The sequence below is a fragment of the Sturnus vulgaris genome, chromosome 6 (assembly GCF_052056855.1).
Source record: "Sturnus vulgaris isolate bStuVul1 chromosome 6, bStuVul1.hap1, whole genome shotgun sequence".
Classification (NCBI taxonomy): domain Eukaryota; kingdom Metazoa; phylum Chordata; class Aves; order Passeriformes; family Sturnidae; genus Sturnus; species Sturnus vulgaris.
Window position 1 is genome coordinate 8,154,841 of NC_142248.1, and position 20,648 is coordinate 8,175,488.

General features: G+C 41.9%; 1 protein-coding gene across 7 annotated transcripts in view; it reads left to right on the plus strand.

Annotated features, from left to right (window-relative positions):
* TSPAN18 (tetraspanin 18) overlaps positions 1-20,648 on the plus strand; it is a 132,605-nt gene that overhangs the window by 75,734 nt on the left and 36,223 nt on the right. Inside the window, exon 1 of one of the 7 annotated variants that reach the window (XM_088166823.1) lies at positions 15,117-15,236. The exons of the other annotated variants lie outside the window; for them this stretch is intronic. The gene's annotated coding sequence lies outside the window, so the exon portion shown is untranslated. Of the gene's footprint in view, positions 1-15,116; positions 15,237-20,648 lie in introns of those variants that run through there. 7 annotated transcript variants of the gene reach the window in all.

The window sequence follows — 20,648 nt, forward strand, 5'->3', positions numbered from 1 at the left end:
TCACATAGCTTTTTCTTCCTGAACAGTAATTTGGTGCTGCTAAATGCTGTCCACTGTGGTATCAAGGGGAGGGATCACGGCGAGTGGTGTGGAACGATGCGATGCCCCGCGCGCTCGGTTCTCACATTCCCAGCGAGGCGGAAAATGACTTTTGACAGGGACATGGCTGGCACGGGATGTCTGAGTTAGCACTGCACAGATAAATGGGATGCTCCTGGCCCAGCAGCCCTCGTGCCAGGCTCCCAGGCTGTGTTTTTTGGTCACAGCCTGCTCACGCTGTGGCTGTCCTGGGAGCTGCGGCGGGCGACGTTCGCTGTGTGCGCTAACAAGGGAGCGTCAAGGGCAAGTGCCAGCTCAGCACTGAGTCCTGAACTCCTTCTCTGAGGAGCAGTGCCTGCCATCTCAGCTGGGACAGCGGGAGGTTGCAGCTCTTCTGCTGCAGGAGGTGTGTAAGTGGCTGCTGACAATGTGGCACGTGTTTGCCACCTCTGTCTCTAATGGCTCCAGAGGACTCAAATGTCGCTAGAGCTGATTCTGCCAGCAGTGGATTGGCCTTTTCTGAGGTATTGCCCCAGGGACTTGGAGCTGATCCTTCTGATGCTAACTGTGGTGCATGTGGGGACTGGTTGGGGCTGTGCCTGGTTCCCTCTGAAGTTGGGTGCTTGTGTAACATGGAAAGGATCATGGTGGAGGAGGAAAGAAATTGTCATTAGAAATATATCTCTAACGGTTCCTGTCACTTAGATCTAATGCTACAGAGTAATTTAAAGCTTTTTTGACTAATTCTATCACGGGTAAAGTGCTTTGTCAAGGGAAAATCAGGTTTACCCAATGTGACAGGACAGGAAAGCAGAGCTGCCTTTCACTGCTGTGCCACGTCCTGAGTGGAGTAGCTGAGATAGGGTGTCACTGAGAATGGCAGTGAAGGCTTTGCATTGCTTATTTTGTACTACAAAAGTACATTGGCTTTTGATTCATGCATTTTGAAGACTACTGAATGAAGCTGGGTCTTAGTTTAAAAGCTGCTACAACCATTCTCTCACTGTAGAGATTTCTCAGGAAACAGATACATAAGAGGGGTATATGTGCATGTATTTGAAGTTTTATTCTTGGGCTTATGAGTAAGAGCTGGGATCAGTGAAAGGTGATAGCTGCTAAAATCACTAATAACGATAGTATTACCCTCTAAGTAGTGAAGTGGGTTTGGGGAGTTTTGCATTCAATTATTAGCTCTGTGCCTAGACTGCATACTGACAGTGAGAAGTAGCCTGATTCCTCTCTGCCCTCCTTCCTCATCTATATAAAGATGCTTAAACAGCTGATAAGCCTTTTCTTGTAGGAAATGTATTTTATTTTGTGTAGAAACTAGCTTTGTGGAACTTTGCATTCCTTTTCAGACAAATCTGATGATGAAAAAGTTTTAGTTCTGGGGGGTTTATCTTCATATTTTTCCCCATTGTTCCTCCTTTCTGTGACTAAACAGGAACGGGGAAGGGAAGAAAACATGAAAGAAGTGATCAAGAGGTTCTTTTTCCTCACTTGTAAAACTGCATATCAAAAAAATTCCATGCATTTTACATTGAAAAGAAAATAAATTGAAAACTAGTTGATTTATAAACTTTCAGAGCATGAAAAGGGTTATTATTACTATCGAGTGCCCTGACCTGTTTTAAAGCTGAGATTTCTTTCTTGCTTGCATTGATGCATCTATTTAGTGCAAAATCTTGAAAGCTCTTTTGAGAGAGGAACCTACACATAGGTCAGCTGCTGGCCAGGCTTGTGCACAGTAAAGATAATGATAATCTAATGCCTGGTTTGTCCTTTGTAAGATGACTCATGCTCCAGTTACCTTCTAATGGATGGGAGCTGCATCCTTGGCAGACGTTACATTTGATGAGGATTGCTGGCAGATAAGAAAGTGGGAGCAGCCTTGGACATGCTTGTGTTGGACATTCAGGGCTGCTCTCCTCAGAAGGAATCGTCAGGAGAGCTGAGGGAGAGAGGACATTCGGGCATGGATGAGATGGAGGGGGTTATAGTGGCAGTGCTCTGCCTGTGTCTTAGCTTTAGTTTGTTTCCAGTGCCCAGCACATGGAGGTCTTGAGCTGAGCATGTGACTGTCTGCAGCTGTTCCTTTCCCAAAAACCTGGAGTACAGCACACGTATGAGTGGACCAACGCCCCCAGCAGCATGTGCAAATATAAACATGCTTCACAGAAGTATGTTTAAGCAACATAAAAGTCCTTTTTTTAATCATCTGTGAAAGGTTTGTTTTCAAATGCCCAATCGCTAACGAGGTGCGATTTTTCAGACGGACTTGTAGCACTGTCTTGACATTTTAAAGCATCTCGGAGGTTTCACAAGCTTAGTCCCTCCTTGCAGCATGGCTGAGCCAGCCCCTGAGCCCAGCAGGGCAGGAGGAAGCTTTTCCTGTGAACTGGCTTTGTGCAGTTGCCACCTTGAACTGTTTCTGGCACTTTTCCCCTGGTGACTATTAACGACAGGATATTAGAGTTTGTGGCTATCCAGCCCACTGGTTTCCCCGTGTTCAGCAGCAGGGTTATCAGGCTTGGGCATTCTTGTTGCTGTCTGGGTAGTCCTTGCTGAGAGAGAGAAAGGAGGACACCCAGTGCAGTACAGAGGACATGTTTGGCGAGGCAGAATTTGTCACTGACTCCTCGAACTGACCTGGACCATTTATAACCATTTATTTCTGGCTGCAAAGTATATCCAAGAGTACATTCCAGGAAAGCTAAAAATAATATCCTCAACTTTAACTTATTTCTCCCACAAGGATTCAGTTAACAAGAAGGAAAGAGTTTGTTCCTTCTTCCCCCCATGCTAAAGTGCTCAGCTCTCAGAATGGAGCTATAAGTTTATCACAAATTATTGGCCTGTGAGTTGGATTCATGTATGGATCACATTACTGGAAAGTGTAATTATTTGCCAGGGCTGCCTTTGCTTTTCCATTTCCCTTTCCATGTCCCAGTTCTGTATGTTATCTGGTAGCAGCACTGAAGGCCAAAGTCTCTCTGAACTGATTGGAACCAGGAGTTGGCGTTCTGCTATTCTGGGTCCTTCTGCCAAAAGCCAGTGTTCAAAGTGAAGATTTTAAGTACAGACTACTCACATGAGCACAGTTTATGGCTGTTTAAAATACCTGAAGATCAGTACAGCAAAGCTCTGATTCTCCTGGAGAATTAGTATGACCACACAGTGGATAAAGTTGTGTATATTCCACAAGTCATCTCACGAAGCAGGGATAAGTGATGATGGCTTCTAAAAAGCAGTGATGAAATGGTTTCTGGTTGTTTTGTTTTGTTTTATTTTGTTTTTTCAAGATGTAGTTAGACAGAATTCTTTTGGAAAACTCCAAACTAGCTGAATGTAAATCCAGATGTTTAGGACTAGCAATATAAACCCCCAGGGATACTCAACAGTCCTGAGTGTTAGGTGTACAAAACTAATCCCAAGCTGCTGCCTGAGCTGCCTGGGGTCTTGGTCTTTTGCTATGAGTTTTTTTCTATTGATCAGTAGTAATTGATGAAAAGTCTACTGTTCTGATGGTCCTTTTCCTGTGAATAGAAAATTAGCTGTGCATATCAAGTCTGTGAATCACATCTCTGTAGTAAACGAATTTTATGAAAGACAAAAATTAAACTTTTATATCCAAGAATCTTCACAGACACTGTACATCTTCATAAAATCAGGTTAAAATTCAGTAGTTTCAATCAACAGTATGGCTACATAAATATATATATCTATATTTATAGACTTGAAAATATTTACTTCCAGATTTTTTAATGCCTTTTTTTTTTTGTTTAGAAATGCCAAGGCTGATCTTTTTAGCATCTAAAAATGAAACCTACATTTTCCTATTAAAATTAGATCCAAACGTTTTATAAAAAGAGGTTTTGTGTTGCTTTGTGTGGTGTTTTGTTTGGGGTAGTTGGTGGTTTTTAAGTTAGAAAATGTAAAAAATACAAAACTTCATCTTAGATTAAACAAAACTTTGGGGAATTAATGTGAAGAAATACCTTTGTATTTTTTTGTTTTAGAAGAAATCTCTACCAGTTCAAACTGAAAAAATTCTGCCCATCTGGTTTGTTTTTTTATTTTTTTCTTTTTGTCATCCAAACAACAGAATCTTTTGATCATCTTGCTATGTTCTTTATGGCTATATTATACGGAGTAATTTTTGTTTGTTAATATAAAATTTATTTTTGTGCCCCATTTCTGAAAGAGTTTGGAGCTTGCCTGGCAGGAAAATAGGGCATTACTCTTCCTTCTGCTGATGAGTTGCTTTTGCCACTCTTAGTGGCAGGGAGACTGCTCTAGGTTTTCCTGTTCCTATTTCTTCATCCACCTCTGAATTACTGAATACTCTCAGCTTCAGGTCCAAGAATAAGGCATCAGTGCTCATTGTTATCATTAAATGTTTTCTTTGCTAATTCTCCTTTATTGTGCCCCAGTGACTTGCAGCTGAGGATTAAAATAACTGCCTTCAGCACCAGCAGCAGGATTTGTTTGAAACCTCCAAAGGGCATTGTTTATGTTCCCTGTATCCCTTGTACAATGCTTGCCCAGGATGAGCAGCACTCTCCTCCCCATCCCCAGTGACTCTGTTACTGAGGAATGTTGGACAGACACCATTATACACAGAGTAGAGGTGCTCCCAGATTCGGGGTTGGAGCTTGATTTAAAGGGGAGGAGAATGGAAGGGAATGTTTGTTTTTTCCAGGAGAGACCCTGGCTGCAGTGCTTTGCAGAGCTGTTTTAAATACAGTCCCCAGGCAGGGAGCTCTGTGGGTGCAGTGAGCTGTTCAAATGTTTCATGTAGAGCTCAGGGCTTCTGTCCCAGGCACGTTCTTCATTATTGCTTTGGGGAAAGGCATTCTGGGAGTAATCAATCAGCATCACTCTGGCTTTCTTCTCAATCAGAGCTCCTCTGATATGTCTTTCAGTGCTGCTCATTTTGTTTTTAATTTCTGAATGAGGGATCGATTTGTACAAAATAGCACCAGGCAGAAGAGTTGGTTTTGCAATGGGTGAAAGCATCTGGCCTATTTTCTCCAAAGCAATTAAATGAGTATTTTAAGTTGTAGGTTCTGAAGAAGACAGTGGTGGTAGTGCTTTGCTGAAGTGTGCTCTGAAGACCTCAGTGGTTTCCTAATGCAGCATTAAATTGTCCCCTCGGATCTTTGCTGTCACCTCTGATCTGGAGCACGCCTTATCTCAGAAAGAACCCCTGTGCTTCAGATTTACAGTGGTGCCATATCACTGTCCTGCCCCTTATCTATCCTTCTGTCCTTCCACCTACCATACCTCCAGATTCTTTGCTGCAACTCTTCTTGCTTTTGCTGAGGCAGTGTTGCAAAATGGACATGTTGGGAAGGGAACAGCTGTAAAAAAAGATTTATGTGATTCAAGACAGTCTTTATGTAAGAATTTTTGGGGAAAAGCTGGTGTGATTTAAAAGATAGAAAGCTTTGCCCTTCCTCTATCAGTGGGTGAACTCAAATTGAAATCCAGGACACCTGATATTCAGGTCTGACATCACCCTTCCTACTTAAGGAAATTGTTGTAAAATCGGTGTATCTGGCTGGGAAGACACACCCTGTACTGCAAAGGATGGGACTTGCATGCCCTGAGTTAATCTCCTTGAGGACATCTGTACAACATGCACTTAGGCCAGTATTTTCTGATGTTCCATGTCATTGCTCACAAAGGAGGAAAGAAGGGTTGTACTTATTTTTCCCCAGAGTTCAACTGGAGTTGAAGGGAGGTAGTTCTTTACCTCCCTTAATGAGTAACTTTATACTGTGCTGTCTCCTACAATAAGAGCTGTCAGTGCTAGAAGGAAAATAAGCTATTTGCCAAGACAGCGAGGCTGTAGAAGTTAGTAAAAGAGAAGGTATGGGCAGAAAGCTGAGATTGCAGCTTGAGATTGAGAATTCCCAAGCTCTGAAGAGTGCTCCTGATTTTATCTTTTCATACAGCTCTGGGGGTACTGTTTGTTTAATGTTTCTAGTCACAGTGAATGAAAGTAAAAATGCTGACTGGATAGTGTATTAGTACTGTGATGATGAGCAGGGTTAGGCTACCTGTTGTGTTTGCTGTGCAGTGTTGTTGTGTCACAAATTATGTTTATGGCTAAGAACCTAAAATGCTGACACAGCATCAAGTAAGGCAGGAAAGGGCCATTGTGACCCCTTTTTTATCCTAGACACAAGGTTTCTTTGAATTAAGTCTGCTTTGGATCAGAGCATCTTCATGCAGCAATTTGTCATACTTTTTTTCTATTCATCACTGTTCTTCCCTGTATATCTTGCAATTACATAATGTCCATATGGCAGCTTGAAGAATTGTTTGGAAGGCAGCTGAAAACTACAGAAGCTCTATGAGCATGTTTCCAGTTCTTTGTCAAATAACTTCATCCTCTGCAGTTCATGTTTTGAATATCAGTGGCCTGTGGATTACCTGAGAATTGAAGATGCTTGGGGACCAGGTTTGTGTCTATGACTTACTTAGCTCAAGGTGTTCTTTGGTCTTTCCTCAAATATGAAATCTCCATCAGACTGTCCCAGTCTTTGTCAACATCAGCTGAAGCTGGAAACTGAGTGGAGCAGTGCATCATGAGTTAACCTGCCCAAGGCACTGTGTGTGAAATCTGAACGCCACTGGAGTCAGTGTACACACTCCCACCTATCTCCCTGGCCAGAGAAGTTTATCCTTTTACCCATGAAGAACTTCTTGTGAATATAAGGATTGATGAATCACCTGTTCTCTACTGATATTTTCCTCCCACAAACCACCTCTGAAACCTGGTGATGTGGGTGCATGTCCACTAATCACGACGCTGGTAGGTCAATTTGCCTGGCCAAAACACAGCTCCAAGAATTGAGACTACTGCCTGTAGGTGGCTAGTGGAAAATTCCTGTGGTAGGCCTAGGTGAGAACATACAGGGCACTGAGAAAGAAAAGAGAAGGTCACAGTAAATTTTGCACCTTTCCAGTGTGCAGTGTGCTGGGAAAGCAGGCAGCTCCAGGGAGTCCAGGGAGACCTTGGAATGTGCTTTCATTGACAGAAAGTAGTTTGGCAGCTTGTTTTACTCTCTGCCTTTATCCTTTGAACCTGGAAAACTTCTATCCCACACTCCGTGAAGTCTGGGGAGGTACCTGTCCCAGCCTCTCCTCTTGTGCATTGCAGAGGTTTGCAGAGCCTCAGGGATGCCTGTTGCCTGGATACGGGGTAGTCCTGCATCTCAGCCCCCCAGCCAGCCCTGCCAAAGCAGAGGCTGTGGGGGGAGAGGTGGGTGAAGTAATCCCTGTGCACTTGGAGCAGGAGCACAAAGTCCACCTGATGCAGTTTGTAAGCTCAGAGCTTCCTTTTACTTTGTTACAGTTAATATTATTTATCATTATTATTGATAGGAGAAAAGTGCACCCCAGCTGCTCAGCACAGACATCTGAGGGCTCCTGCAGGGTGAAGCGCTTGGTGCCACTTAGCAAACCAGCCATTGTGCTGTCTGTGGCGTGTGCACTTTATTTCACATGCTTGTTCTGAGCCTCCTGCTGCTGCTCACACTGCAGCTGCTGACAAGTAGCCTTCCTGGCAACATGGAATCACAGCCTGTGACTGGAGACCCCGTGAGTACAATACGAAGGAGGCACTGACTGCTGAATATTTAAAAATAAATTATTTCATCTTAAACATGAAAATGCTCTTTGCAGTTCATACACATCACTGCTTGGTGATAGTGACTGGCCAAGCCATGCATTAATCTTGTGTTCAGAGGGGACTATGCTGACTGCAGGGCAAAAACCTTCTCCTCTCTCCTTTGCTGAGCACGTGAAAGCTCATTGTTAGGAGGATGCCCTGTTGTACGGCACAGGAGTAAATGTCTATAAACTTGACTGAGAGTCGTCAAGAATAATTTTTGAGCTCAGCTAGTTTAAATTTGGGCTATTTCATATTGCAGTGCTATGGGTTTTGCTGTATACATCTGTAGAGTATGGTGCTACTTGAAACAGCACTTAGGAACTGTGTCAGTAGTGGTAATTAACCTTTAGACTGAGAGAGCATGAAAGATCTCAACAGATCAGGGTCCTCTTGCTCAAAGCACAGTCAATTTCCATGACAGAAATACTACCTGATCTAAGAATATGTACATTCAACTTTAATATGTGAAAACAAATTAGTATAATGAAGTGTGTGTGGCAGGGGGATGAACACCTGAGCAAAGTCAGGTCGAAGATTGACTCGTCTTCATTGCTGAACGGGGACAGCACCAAACTTTGAGCTAATATTAGAAACAAAACTGTTAGAAGTCTGAAAACCTGAAGGGTTTCAAGACAAACAGTAGAAGGTCAAGAAATGTGGAGCAACTTTTCCTAGGGCTTTAGAAAATCTTGTTTGTGAAGGTATTTGCATTTCTGCAAAAGGAATGCAAATGAGTGACACCACAAGTGCTCTGGTGTCGCAGTCCACACTTTGTGTTTCTATTTACAATGTATGAAGAGTGTCAGAGGATGAGAGATGGGGCTCGCTGAGACTCCTTGTGAGATGACTGTTGAAAAGCTGGGCTGAAGGTGAATCTGCTTTGTCTTGGCTCTGTGTGTGTGTGTGTATAAATAGACATATATACATACATATATATGTATGAAAATATGCACACAAAGCCACTGATTGTCAGTAAATAACTATTCACAGATGTCTAGTATCTATTGTGAGTAGAAATGAGAAACCTTTTTCTCTCTGCTGAAGGTGAAGTTAGACATTAAATTGCTATACTTTGGTACAGGGGTTTTGTCATATAAATTGTTTATTGCGCTCTTCCTCCTGTCTTCATAAATAAATTTGTTAGGTGTTTTACCAGATTATTTACTTAGGTAAACCAAGTATATGCTAACCAGGGGTATCAATAAAATTTCATCTCCTAATCAAATTTTAGTATTAATATCCCAACAACCTGTTGGATTAAGCATTTTACTCCATATAAATTTTCCTGTTTAAAACAGAAACCACACCCCTTTCTCTTCCTTGATTAATTTTTTTTTACTAGTGGAGAAAATAGGTGAAGGCTTGTGTAATTTCTAGAAAATTGAAATGAGAGGAATGAATGTTCACTCTGGCTCCTGCTAAAATGGAGAGTGGAGTAACATTTTTGGGAACCATATTAGTATCAATGAACTTGAAAAGACAGTGACCAGAATGGAGATTGAAATTCTTACCTCTGCACACAGATCTTTGTGAATGACAAGGCTGGGCTGAACATCACTTTTGTTGAGAATGTAAAGAATTATCACTACTCAACTACCTCTACTGGGGAAAAAAGACCCATAGCTCACAACATATAGGAGGACAAATAGTTACAGAACTGCAAGAAATTCTGATTGAAAAATTGTTTGAAAGTTCTAAACCAGACTTATGGTTTAGATGCCACACCAAGTCTTTTATCAGCCAAGTGACAGTAGTAACTGGAATAGAAATTAAATTGAACATGTGCAGTATTGGTACACCAGATTAAAAAGAAAAAGACCCAAAGCCAAAACAAAATAGAAATTAAAAAAAACAAACCTGATTTCAAGTTTTGTTTTAAATAAATGTTGGGAAGTTTTTTCCCACAACACAGGCAGGCAGGTCCAAAATCTGTAAGAACTTGTAGCCTAGTCTCAGATTTTTGTTTAATGAATCCACAGGTACATTCTCCACTAAAGAGTTTACCATTGCATTGAACTTTAAATCCTTTGGGCAACTAAAAATATGATTTTTTTTTTTTTAAGGCAGCGCCAAAAGAAGCATAATTATTTTTGTAAGGTTAAACAATTAACCCCTCCTTCTAAATTTAGCACCATCGCAAATTGAAAACTTAAACTAATGAAAGGGAAATGGTACAGGATTAGTAAACTGCTGTCTTTCCCTCCAGCTGTGGGACATCAAAGCTGTATAAACCTTCATGTTCTGTTGCTTTATTGAGAATTCTCTCGTGTCCTTCTGAGCGATGTGGAAAGGATGGGATGTTACAGCTGTGTTTCGACAGAGCCTCAGCACGTTTTGCTGGTCTTTCATGACATTGCAGAAGTTTCTTTTGTCCCTTACTGATTTTTATTGTTGTTCTTTTGAGACAATTTGCCTGAAAACAAAAGATCTTGGTTGCCTTCAGTGTGACTTATGTGATGATGATGAGTTTGCAGCAGAGATATCATGTGCATACATTTAGAGTTGGTTTAACTGAATTAATTTTTTTAAATGAGTATGGCAATGTATCAGCCTATCAGAACCAAAGTCACCCTCAAACCACTGATTAGAGGAAAATAATTAGGATTGAATGATAAATTTAGATTCAACTGCAATTTACAGGAGTGTTTGTTTAAAGAAGAGCCAACAAAAAGAATCTTGGCTCTGAGGATCACCGGGAAAAAGCCTCTTCATATATTACAGCCATGTAGCAACCAACTCCAGAGATGAATTGCTGGAAGTGACATGTCTGATTTATTGCCCACTGCAGCTTTGAGAGTGTTTGCAAACTGAAGTGTTATGGTTAGGATGATTATAATTGGGGTTTATTTTATTTTAGAGAGAGAGGAAGAAAATAAATAGATTTTTGTGGCTCCTGGATGTAGATGACTTCAGTGGTTGCTTTTGGTTCATAAGCCAGCCAGGGCTGCTGGCAGCCTCGTGCCCTTTCCCTGCAAAGGGAACTGAGGCTGGGCAGTGGGAGGAGAGCCCCAGCACTCACCCCATTGCAGTGGGACAGACATGGGGCTTTGCCAGACTCAGGTAGATCTGGTAGGGCAAAAAATTACACTGTTACCCTGGTAGAGTTCTGATAGTTGGGCTCCATGCCCCTGGAGAATTTTTCTGCTTTCTCTGGTATATCAGTAGATCTGCTGCTGTTTTTCTTATTTTATTTTTTTTTCTGCCTCTTATAGCATGGATTTGTCAGTGCACTGGAGTTGGAGAATAACTCTCAATGTCTGGTCAGAGCATCTCTGGAAGGTGCTAAGATCTAACTAGTTAGTTCTTATATATACTACTCACTGTATTACTATTGTTCATCCTAAACTCCCCAAATGCTTCCTAACTTGTACACAATGGAATTCCAAGTGGTCTTTTGAGCAAGGGCAATGACAGACTCAAAAGACAAGGAACTTTAATCTGTGTAGTACATTGCAATATCTTTAAGTTAGGGTTGTGCAGAAAAGGTGTGTTCTATTTCATCTAATTTTAGGCCAATAGCCTGGCTAGTAGGTTTCTTGTGTTCCCTGGTGAGAACTGGGAAGATCAGGAATGTCAGCCTGAATCTTCTGTGTCCCACATTAGTGCCCCATTGGCCACACCCCTGGCTAGTTCAGTCTATCTCGTTTTGATGAAAAGTTCCATCCTAGATTCACAAAAGTATCACAAAATACCTGGGTTTGAGTTTTAAAACCAATTCAAGCAGTAAATGTCTCTTCCCAAACTGAAAGACATTCTCAGCTCAGACTTAGGCTTCATCTGGAAGGTGCAACATGCTCTCAGGAATTCCATGACATTCCATCATGCAGAATGATAGGTGAAAGCGAGTTGGCATCAGAATGCAAAAAGACAAATACTTCAAGTTAGAAAATACATCTCAGAGCTCATGTTTTCAGCTTCTGGCTAAGCTTACAGAAAATATTCAGTTCAAACCTTATTCTATTGTTTCTATTTGAGCTGAGAAAGAAGAAGAAAAATCCAGTGAGAGCAAATTCATTCAGACATGATTCACCTCTTTGTGCTACCTGTATTGCCAACGTGGGTTTGTGCTTTGTGGAGACCTGGATAAAATTAACTGGATGTCCAACACAATCACAGAACATTCTCACTAAGTGAAGTAATAATGTAGAGGAGATGAACTACCCCATCACTGTTCTTGGCTGATCCCCTCCTGCTCCCTATTTTAATATCCTTCTCATCCTGCTGGCAAGATGCTGAAGCAGCACCAGCCATCCAGTTAAAATACAGAGTAGTCAGATGTTTCAATCAACTCAGATTTCCTTGAACATTTACTCAACATTCGTTGCAACTCTTATAAAAATGTCTAGACAAGTCATTGCTTAGGATTTCAGCTCATTTTGTAGCTGCTGCTTTACAACATTCCGATTTTAAAATGCAATTTTACAAGTGTTACTTTTACTGACTACATTTTCTTTTTCACTGTGCATTTCTAAATGCCAAGAGTATGAGCAGGCTGGAAAAGGGACCAGTGTTGTAACAGGTAATACAGAGCTCTGGCCATTCTTGGTTCTGCTACTGTTAAATATATTTCCTCTGTTTTGAGTGATTGTGAGAAAGAGCATATCATGAATATTCAAAATAGATTGAAAGCAACTCATAATTTGGGAAGAAACATTCTGAGTTTGCTCAGATTGCCTATAGCTAAAATATTTGCTAGTCCTATAGCTCTGGAAAAAAATACTCTATGTTCCTTTTCTGAGAAAAATTGTGTGGATACAGCAAAGTACCTCTGGTAAATCAGACCCAGCCAAGAAAATGGGAATGTTTTTACCCTACAGGCACTTTCCTCTTTCACAAAGTTTCTTAGTCTGAGCATCCAGCAGTGACGTGAGTGCTTCAATGCAAGTCATGGATGCATTGTCAGAGGAGACTGGGTGAAATGTGGAACCAGAAGAGGAGGGATGTGCCACTCAGGGACTGAGTGCCACCAAAAGAGCAATGTGAGGGTGCCCAGAGTGGGACCTGCCCCGTGTGACATCCTCCCCTTGTTAGGAGGGCTGAGGAAGGAATGGCAAAGGGGGTGCATCAGAAGGGTAGCTGGTTCTGACCCTGTTGCAGAGAGCCAGCATGCCTCAGATAGTGCCTTCTGTGCTTCATATCCCTTGCTTTCCTGGACAGTCAATTCCCCATGCTCCCGCCACAAACTTATGAAGAAAAATGGAGGGGCAAAATTATTTCTTTAAAGTCTAGTACTGAGTGAAGCTGCATTAATAAGCCTGCATGCCTAGTAGAGGAAAACCCTCCTTAAACATGATGAAAAATAAATCCCCCTGAGTCCTCAGCATCCTGCTTGAGTCACTAATTCCCTAGGGCAGAAAACAAAGCAGGCAAGAAAAAGTTTGTTTTCACATAGCAAAGCCAAAACATCTCCAGTTCTGATTTAAGACGAGTGTGAGAGCTGTCTCCTCTTTAATGTAACATGGGGACAGTATAGGTGAGTTGATAAATATACAAATTGATTTTTTTTCCTCACCCTGTTCCTTTCTGTGGGACTCGTGTCTGCACGTGCTTTGTTCCTGGAGCTGCCCCGAAGTGCAGGAGAACCAGTGGCTGCCAGCACTGGGGCACAGGGAGGGCTCAGATGCCTGAGTCACATTTTCCACAAGCACAGCTCCTTGTCTGGCTCCAGTGGGATGTTGTCCTGGTCCTTCCCCCCTTCCTGGCTGTCTGCACAGGCTGTCCCATCACTCCTCTTCTGATGCTTTTTGCCTCTTTGAGACATCCCCAGCCAAGGCTTCAATGTCCTAAGGTTTCTACACATGGCATCGGCAGCTCCTGAGGGAAACAGCAGAGTACTCCTCTGGTTCCCTGAAGCTTTATAAATACATTCCCAACTAAAGGCAGTTTATAAATCTACTCAGCCACTGAATTTCACATGTTTGAGGAATATTCTCCACTTATGATGGGATAGGAGAGCAGAGAGTGAGACTTTGTGCTAGCAAATGACCCCTGGCTGGAAGCAGTCTGCTAACGCTTTTTCCATGAACTACTGCTCAGGGCTTGACCCAGAAGCACAATAGAAGGTGCATTATTATAGATGTTCTGATTATGGCTGATAATTGTTCTGCTCTCATTTACAAATGTAATGGTTTATTAATAAAGTCTGATTTGGGAATATAGTATAGTCTATCAACTAAAGGTGGCATAATGGCATTAATAAGGGTAATTGAGGCGTTTCTATGATCTGTTTGCTCTTTGGTTTGTTAATTAAAAATTACTTATCTTAATATATGATGGAAATAATATTGCTTCCCTGTGAAGCCTGAGCATCTTGAAGGAAAAGGGGATGTGTCAGTCTGCACTGTTATTATATTGCTGGAATATCTGTACAGCAGTGAGCATGCAGACATGAACCAGCCTAATAAGTGTCAGGTATTGTGTGTCTGTGTTTATATTTTATATAAATAACAGCATGTGCTGTTACTTTTGGCTGCACGTGTCTGTCATTGCGAGACTGGGTGTGTGAGGCTGTCTGGGATCCGTGGGATTGATGAAAGAGCCGTTACAGGAGGAAATGGGGATGAGAGACAGACAGGCTGCTGAGTATTTAACCCTGGAGAAGAACCTTGGCATTCCATCTTCTATCAAGGTTTGCCTGTAACTATTATTAACATTAATTATGGAGATACTTAGTGAACACCCTGTTAGCCCTAATTAGAGCTAATGGAAGATATGTGTGGATGTTAACAGGACAAGAGACAACCAAGCTTCCATTTCTAAGGTTAAATATTCAGTAGCTCCCTCTTAGACATAACCAACATCCTATAATCATGCAGTCAGACTCATCCAAAAGCAGAACAGTTTCTCCTGTCTTTTTTTTCCCTCTCTCTCCAATTATGGCCACCTTACACTATTTTTGCTTAAATTAAAGAGTGAACAACAATGTGGCAGTGACCTCAGTTACCTTTACTAATGTAATTATGCTACCTCTCCTCTATTCATAGTGCATTTCAGAATCAGCCTTTATTAGCAAACCATTTGCTGTCCTTTTTACTGTCCTTTTAATGAACGCTAGTAGAGTCACTTAAGTGGGGCTGAAAGGACTTAGCTTTGTTCTGAACAGAGACCTTGTGACAAAGAGCTCAGGGCCTGAGTGCTTGAGTAGGTCATGTAATATCCAAGGTCTGTAAAGCTCCTATCACTGTGCTATTGTTTGAAGCTGTAAACACAAAAAAGACCTTCCCCTTGCACCCGGTATCTTTGGTATTTTGAAAACTAATGTTGCTGAAGAATTGAGGCTGCAAAATGTAGAGGTTGTCATATTACCCTGCTGTTGTGAATGATGGCACTTGGCTGCCACTAACCTCTGCCCAGAAGGTCAGTGTCTTCATGGAAACTTGTCTTTTCAGGACGGCCTTGGAAACCTGAAACCCTCCCTGAGAGCCCTGAGCCTTGGGTGTGTCACGCTAGTTAGGGTAGTGGGTGCTGCTCTGCAGTCCATTTCCTTTGCAATGGACAAATGTGCTGATCTCAGGTATGTACTGGGCAAAAAGTGCATTTTTTATTTCAGAAAATCTATTACATAGTTCTGGGGCTGCTACTGCAGTGCCCCTTTGAATATTGCATAGTTGCAATCTTATTACCTACAACCTGTAGCTCCCAGGTGCTTGTTGGCTGGAGCTATCTAGGAAGAAGTTCCTATCACTAGATTGACTGAATATGCTATCAACTGGTTTGGAAAATAACATTAAGCTTTGAGAAGAGAAAGGATAAGTTGTGGTGTGTCTTTGGGAAAAAAAAAAATCCCATTCTTCCCTGGTGTATTGCATAATACTAAAAATAAACACAAAAGTGTCTACATACCTCTCTCCTTCTCAACTATAGACACTACATTTCTCAGTTAACCAATAAAAATACCAGTGGCTGCTTTCCTTCAGGATGGTGCCCTGTGAAAGGTACATTGGAGAGATGCCAGTGTAAGGCATCCTGAACATGCTTTGGAAGTTTCTTTGTTCCCTCTTCACCTTGGGTCACTTGGGTTTCAGTAGAGCTTCATGTTCTAAAGAAACACGTCACAGGTGTTAATGGGTGCAGGGTGTTCTAAGAGAAAAGTCATAAAGCAGTGTTACCCCAGCTTTCCAGCTTGGTGTCTTCCTCATTTTTCCTGAGGCAGTTCCAAGCATAAGCACATCTGTGTTTGGCCCAGGTGTCACATTTGCCCTTTTGCAGAAAGTGCCCATTGTGAATGCTGGCTGAGGATCCCACCACTCACACCTGGGGCTCATCTGGGGGTGGGACAAGGCACCTGACTTCTGGGGCAGAGTGGGATGTCCATCTCCACTCACATTTACCTGGAGGATGAGCTGGGGAAAAGTTGGTAAACTTTGATTTTAGCTATTGTTTGGTGTGTTTTCTTAATGTTTTTATCTGTTTTTCCAACTGTGTAGTTACAAGAACCTCTTTCATTTGTGATGGTCACAGAATCTGTTCACCTTTGTAGTTAATACTACTTTCTTTCTTTAATATGTAAACGAATGTGTTCACAGGTCAGACCTACATGGATCTTTTTTAGTGGCCATGTAAAGGCTAAAGTGCCTGTATTTAAAACAGTGGAGCAAAAAGGCTTTAGTAAAAATCTGATGGTATTTTTCTTCAGGATTTGGGGTAAGCTTATTGATTTAGGAGCTCTTGTGTATTGTATGAAGTGGACAGATGCTAAGAAACCTTGTCCTGTGTTATGCAGAGTTGCTAATTGAACTCTTAGCTGCACAGTTGAAGTAGCAATATCCCCTACCACAATATGGCTTACTCCAGCTTTGGGGAAAGAAAAATTTTTTTCTGGTGTAGCTCCATTTAGATCTTTTTGCAAAAAGGGTAGATATATCATCTTTAAAAAGGAGAAAAGCACCCACATTATAGAGTTTCTATTAAATTGCTCACTAAGCCTTCAGGTACAGTAGGAAAGAAACAGATGCTGTAAAGGGAACAGAGTCATGACATATCATTTTATTTCAGCTAGAAAAATGTGTTCTTGCTTGGAGCAGAAGCTACTTCCCTGATGAGGCCGTGATCTGCTTGTGTGGTTGGGAGAATGAAACAGGGTCTGACTGGAGATATTGTCAAACCCATCGAGGTTAAGCACCCTCTGCCCCAGGCGAATTCCCTTGTTTATATGAGTCACTACAGCCAGGCTGTAAAATGCAGGTCTCCAAGCAAAGCTGGGGTAATAACCACAGGTGGTAACTTAAAGCTGCCTTCACGAACTAAATCCTCCATTTTCAGTCCTTTAAAAAAATGAATGTGTAAAGTAAATTCCTCCCTATCTTGCCTATGACTCATATAAATGTATCGTGGTTCTCGAAGCAGATATTTAAAGTCTTCAGCCAAAACCTCGCACATCTGTGCCTTAATTAAAATCAGTTTATTTTGTAGGTTAATGGCTTATACCATGCCCACCAGTGTGATCATTTTTTTTTTTATTAAATGGCTGAATGAGATCTGACATTACAGGAATATCCCATCCTAGAATTTTTTATTTTTTTTAAATCCCTGAATCAAATAATGGTCCAGTTGAAAGGGCTAATTTCAGATTCACTGAGCCAATGGCAAAGTTTAAGTAGTGAGAAAATCATTATTCTGGGTGTTTGATATAGACTTAGCAGTATTTCATTGATTTACAGAAATAAATTCCCTGGGTTGGTATGATAGACTGTAGTTATCTGGTCACCTCTGACTATGATTTTTTTATCAGAAGGATATCCTGGCTTTCACTCTAAAACACTTTGGAGTCACCTAATTCATTTGTAATCTTCCCAGGATAGCAGGGGAAAGCAGCAGATAAGTGTTAGCTGAGATACCTGAGGAGTGTGACCCTGGGATAACGGAAAGATAGCATATTATGTGAGATGTCATCTCACCAAAAAATGAATTTTAGGAGCTGGTATTTCATACAGGATATGTAAAGTGCTTAAATGGGAGCTTACTTGGCACTCACTTTTGTTCTCTCATTCGTTTTGACTCACAGATTTGTTTGGAGGCTTCTGAGCAAAATCAGATTTTCCAAATGACAACTCCTATGCAAAAATCAGAGGACAAAAAAGATTAATATGATATGAGATATATGGCTCAGCTAACAGTGTCAACACCATGCATTGCAGAAGAGAGGGAAACTTAGGAAATAAGAGGTAAAATAGAGCCTCTCAAAATTTGAAGCAGTGGAATGGTTGAGGAAGAGAAATACAGACAAGCCCCTACTTGGAGGAGAGGAGATGGTTCAGTCAGGGCAAGGTGAGGCCGTGCTTGTTTCAACAACTGCAAAACTCTGGGGAAAGGCTGCACATCTCTGTGTGCTCCCTTTTCTGGGGTTCAAGGGGCTGCAAGGGGAGAACTTGGCTCTGCTGATGAGGTGTGCTCAGCTCCAGTGAGTCACAGCATTTAAACAGCAAAACTGGTGAAGGACAAACGGAGCCACAGCTATTCTACAGGGTTTTCCACAGTGGGCCAGCATCATCACCTGCTTTCCCCTTGCCCATAGGGAGTGTGCAGGCTCAGAAAAGGAGCACAGCCTATCGAAATGATAGATCCCTGAGCACATCTCCTGCCTCTCTCATTTCTCTGTGCATTCATCTTCCATCTCATCAGAGTCATGCTGCACTCACCTCTAGAGCACCTGGGTGCACAGCTTGAAAGGATGGGGGTTAAGGATGGGCTCTAAGCTGGAGGAGGCTGATGCAAATAAACAGAAATATAAATACTGGAAGATTTACATGAATGTATCCTGTGTCCAGATTAATGTGCTTCATCCAAAAGGCATAAGAACAAACCTGTTTTTCCAAGCCATGCAAGTAGGTGATCCCTTACCGGGGAAAGTTTTGCACTGCTGCTTTTCTGCTAATGACTATGAGATTATTGGAAGTACCTGCTTCAAATTCCTGATTGACACTGTGCTGACTGGAAAACTTTAGTTCCTGAAGTACTTCTGAAGGAACTACATTTTCCAAAAATGTCCCCATGCCTTATTAGCCCCTGGGGCCTCCAGGATACTGATCCTTGCTCCCAAATGCCCTGAAGTCTCTGCAGGTTCTGCTGGGGAACAGCAGGGAGGGTGGTGTGTGGGCTGTGCTGCTGAACGTGGAGTTTCAAAGTGCATTGAGTTGGCAGAGGCCCTGTAGGTTGGAACCAGGATGCTCTTCCCCTCCAATGCACAGCCCCTGTGAGCCAGCCTCTCACTGGGGATCTGGGGGTCCTGCTGCTGCTGCTGCTGCTGGATGTGGGACCTCAGCTGTGTTGTGGACAGTGCCCACTTTTAAGATTACAAAGCTTGCTGTGTCTTCATCAGAAGATCATTGGCTCGGGATTCTCCTAGTGAGAAATTTCCTGGTGTGAACCTGTAGAGGAAACCTACAGGGGTTGTCTGTTTGAGGGCTGCAGGAGAGCATTTTCGGAGACATCAGCTCTAAATGGTTATTTCTACAGTTTTGAGTTGAGAGGAACATGGAGTACGAACCATCTGACGTTTTTTGGTCCATATGAAGGACCCCACCTGGGGTTTTTGTACGTGAACAGTTTTTAAAAATGCTGGCAGTCACACAAAATCCTTGTTTTCATCTAAAAACGACAATATTTTGAATACTGTCTTCTGGGTGCATTTTTTTCTGTTTTCAGTACAGGCAGCCTGGCACTCTCACAGGGTGCTGAACTAAATCTCTGAAACTCCATGGGTGCCAGAGAAGTTCTTCTGCTAATTATATTAAATACAGGGGATGGGGGAGGATGATGAACACCAGCTTAAAACAACTTGCTAATGTCTAAGTTTCTGTGAGAGATGTTAGCAGAACTGGAACTATAAAAGTGGTTTGAGCACTAGACAGGAGACCACAGAAGCTGCCCAGGACATTTGCTGAGTATCCTGGAGCAAAGCCACACGAGCTTTATAAAAGACACAGCTTCATAAAGGGCTTTCAGACTAATGTGGAAAGCAATCTAAGGCTTAAATGGTATTAATGTTCTGATGCAAGGTGGTTTGTGCATCAGACATGAGGAATGGTAACAACAAATCTTGTAATGAAATTTGTCATAAAATGTATTGTAAAATGTATTGTCAAGTGTATTTTCATGGCAAGACTCCACAATGTCTTCAGAAAGATTCTTCTCCCCATGCTGACAGCAGGGATGAGAGAAGAAGCTGTTAAATGCTGTGTTTCTTGAGACAGCTTTTCTTGTCCTTAATGCAGAGCAACTCTGCAGCCTAACTGGGAGATTATCCCCAAAGGGTTGCCTCTCTGTGCTCAGGATTGCTTGAACATCCTGTTGTTTCCTATGTTTTCTCAGCCTTAATCTGGACTGCTTTGGCTCTTTGCTCTGTAAATCTCATTTTGGTACTTTTAAAATATGGGGGTTTTAGCTGAAATGCAGCATTTCTTTCAAATTGCATGCTGATCAAGAAAATAGGCATAGAAAAGAGACATAGCAAAGTGTGGGTATAGTGAGCTCCAGCCACTGAAAACTGATCTGTTTTTGCATTCAGAATTCAGCCTAGTCCTGACTGATGTGAAAGTTATCCTATGGAGTCCTGTTCCTCATAAGAGATCTGGCTTTGTTGTCCTCCCTAAGAGAAAGTTGCCTAGACTTTACAAATCAGAATTGCTAGGTTAGGACAGACTTTGTGCTTTTTTTGGGTGGGAAGAGGAAGGTGCTCACCTACAAATTGTTTCTTGTGCTGATATAAGGCCATGGTATCACCTTGTGCCTTCATCATTCGTTGATGCATTTGTAATTATTCCAGCCCTTCTGCCTGGAATTAGAAAAGGTTTCATGTCTTTAGTTTCTAAGTCCTGACTTCCAGTGGGTAAACTAGAAGTGAAGGTTGAGTAAAGCAACCAGAGTATTTCCATAGTTAAATTTGCTGCTTCAGTTTTGAGAGATCCCGTGAGTGCATGCTAGTTTT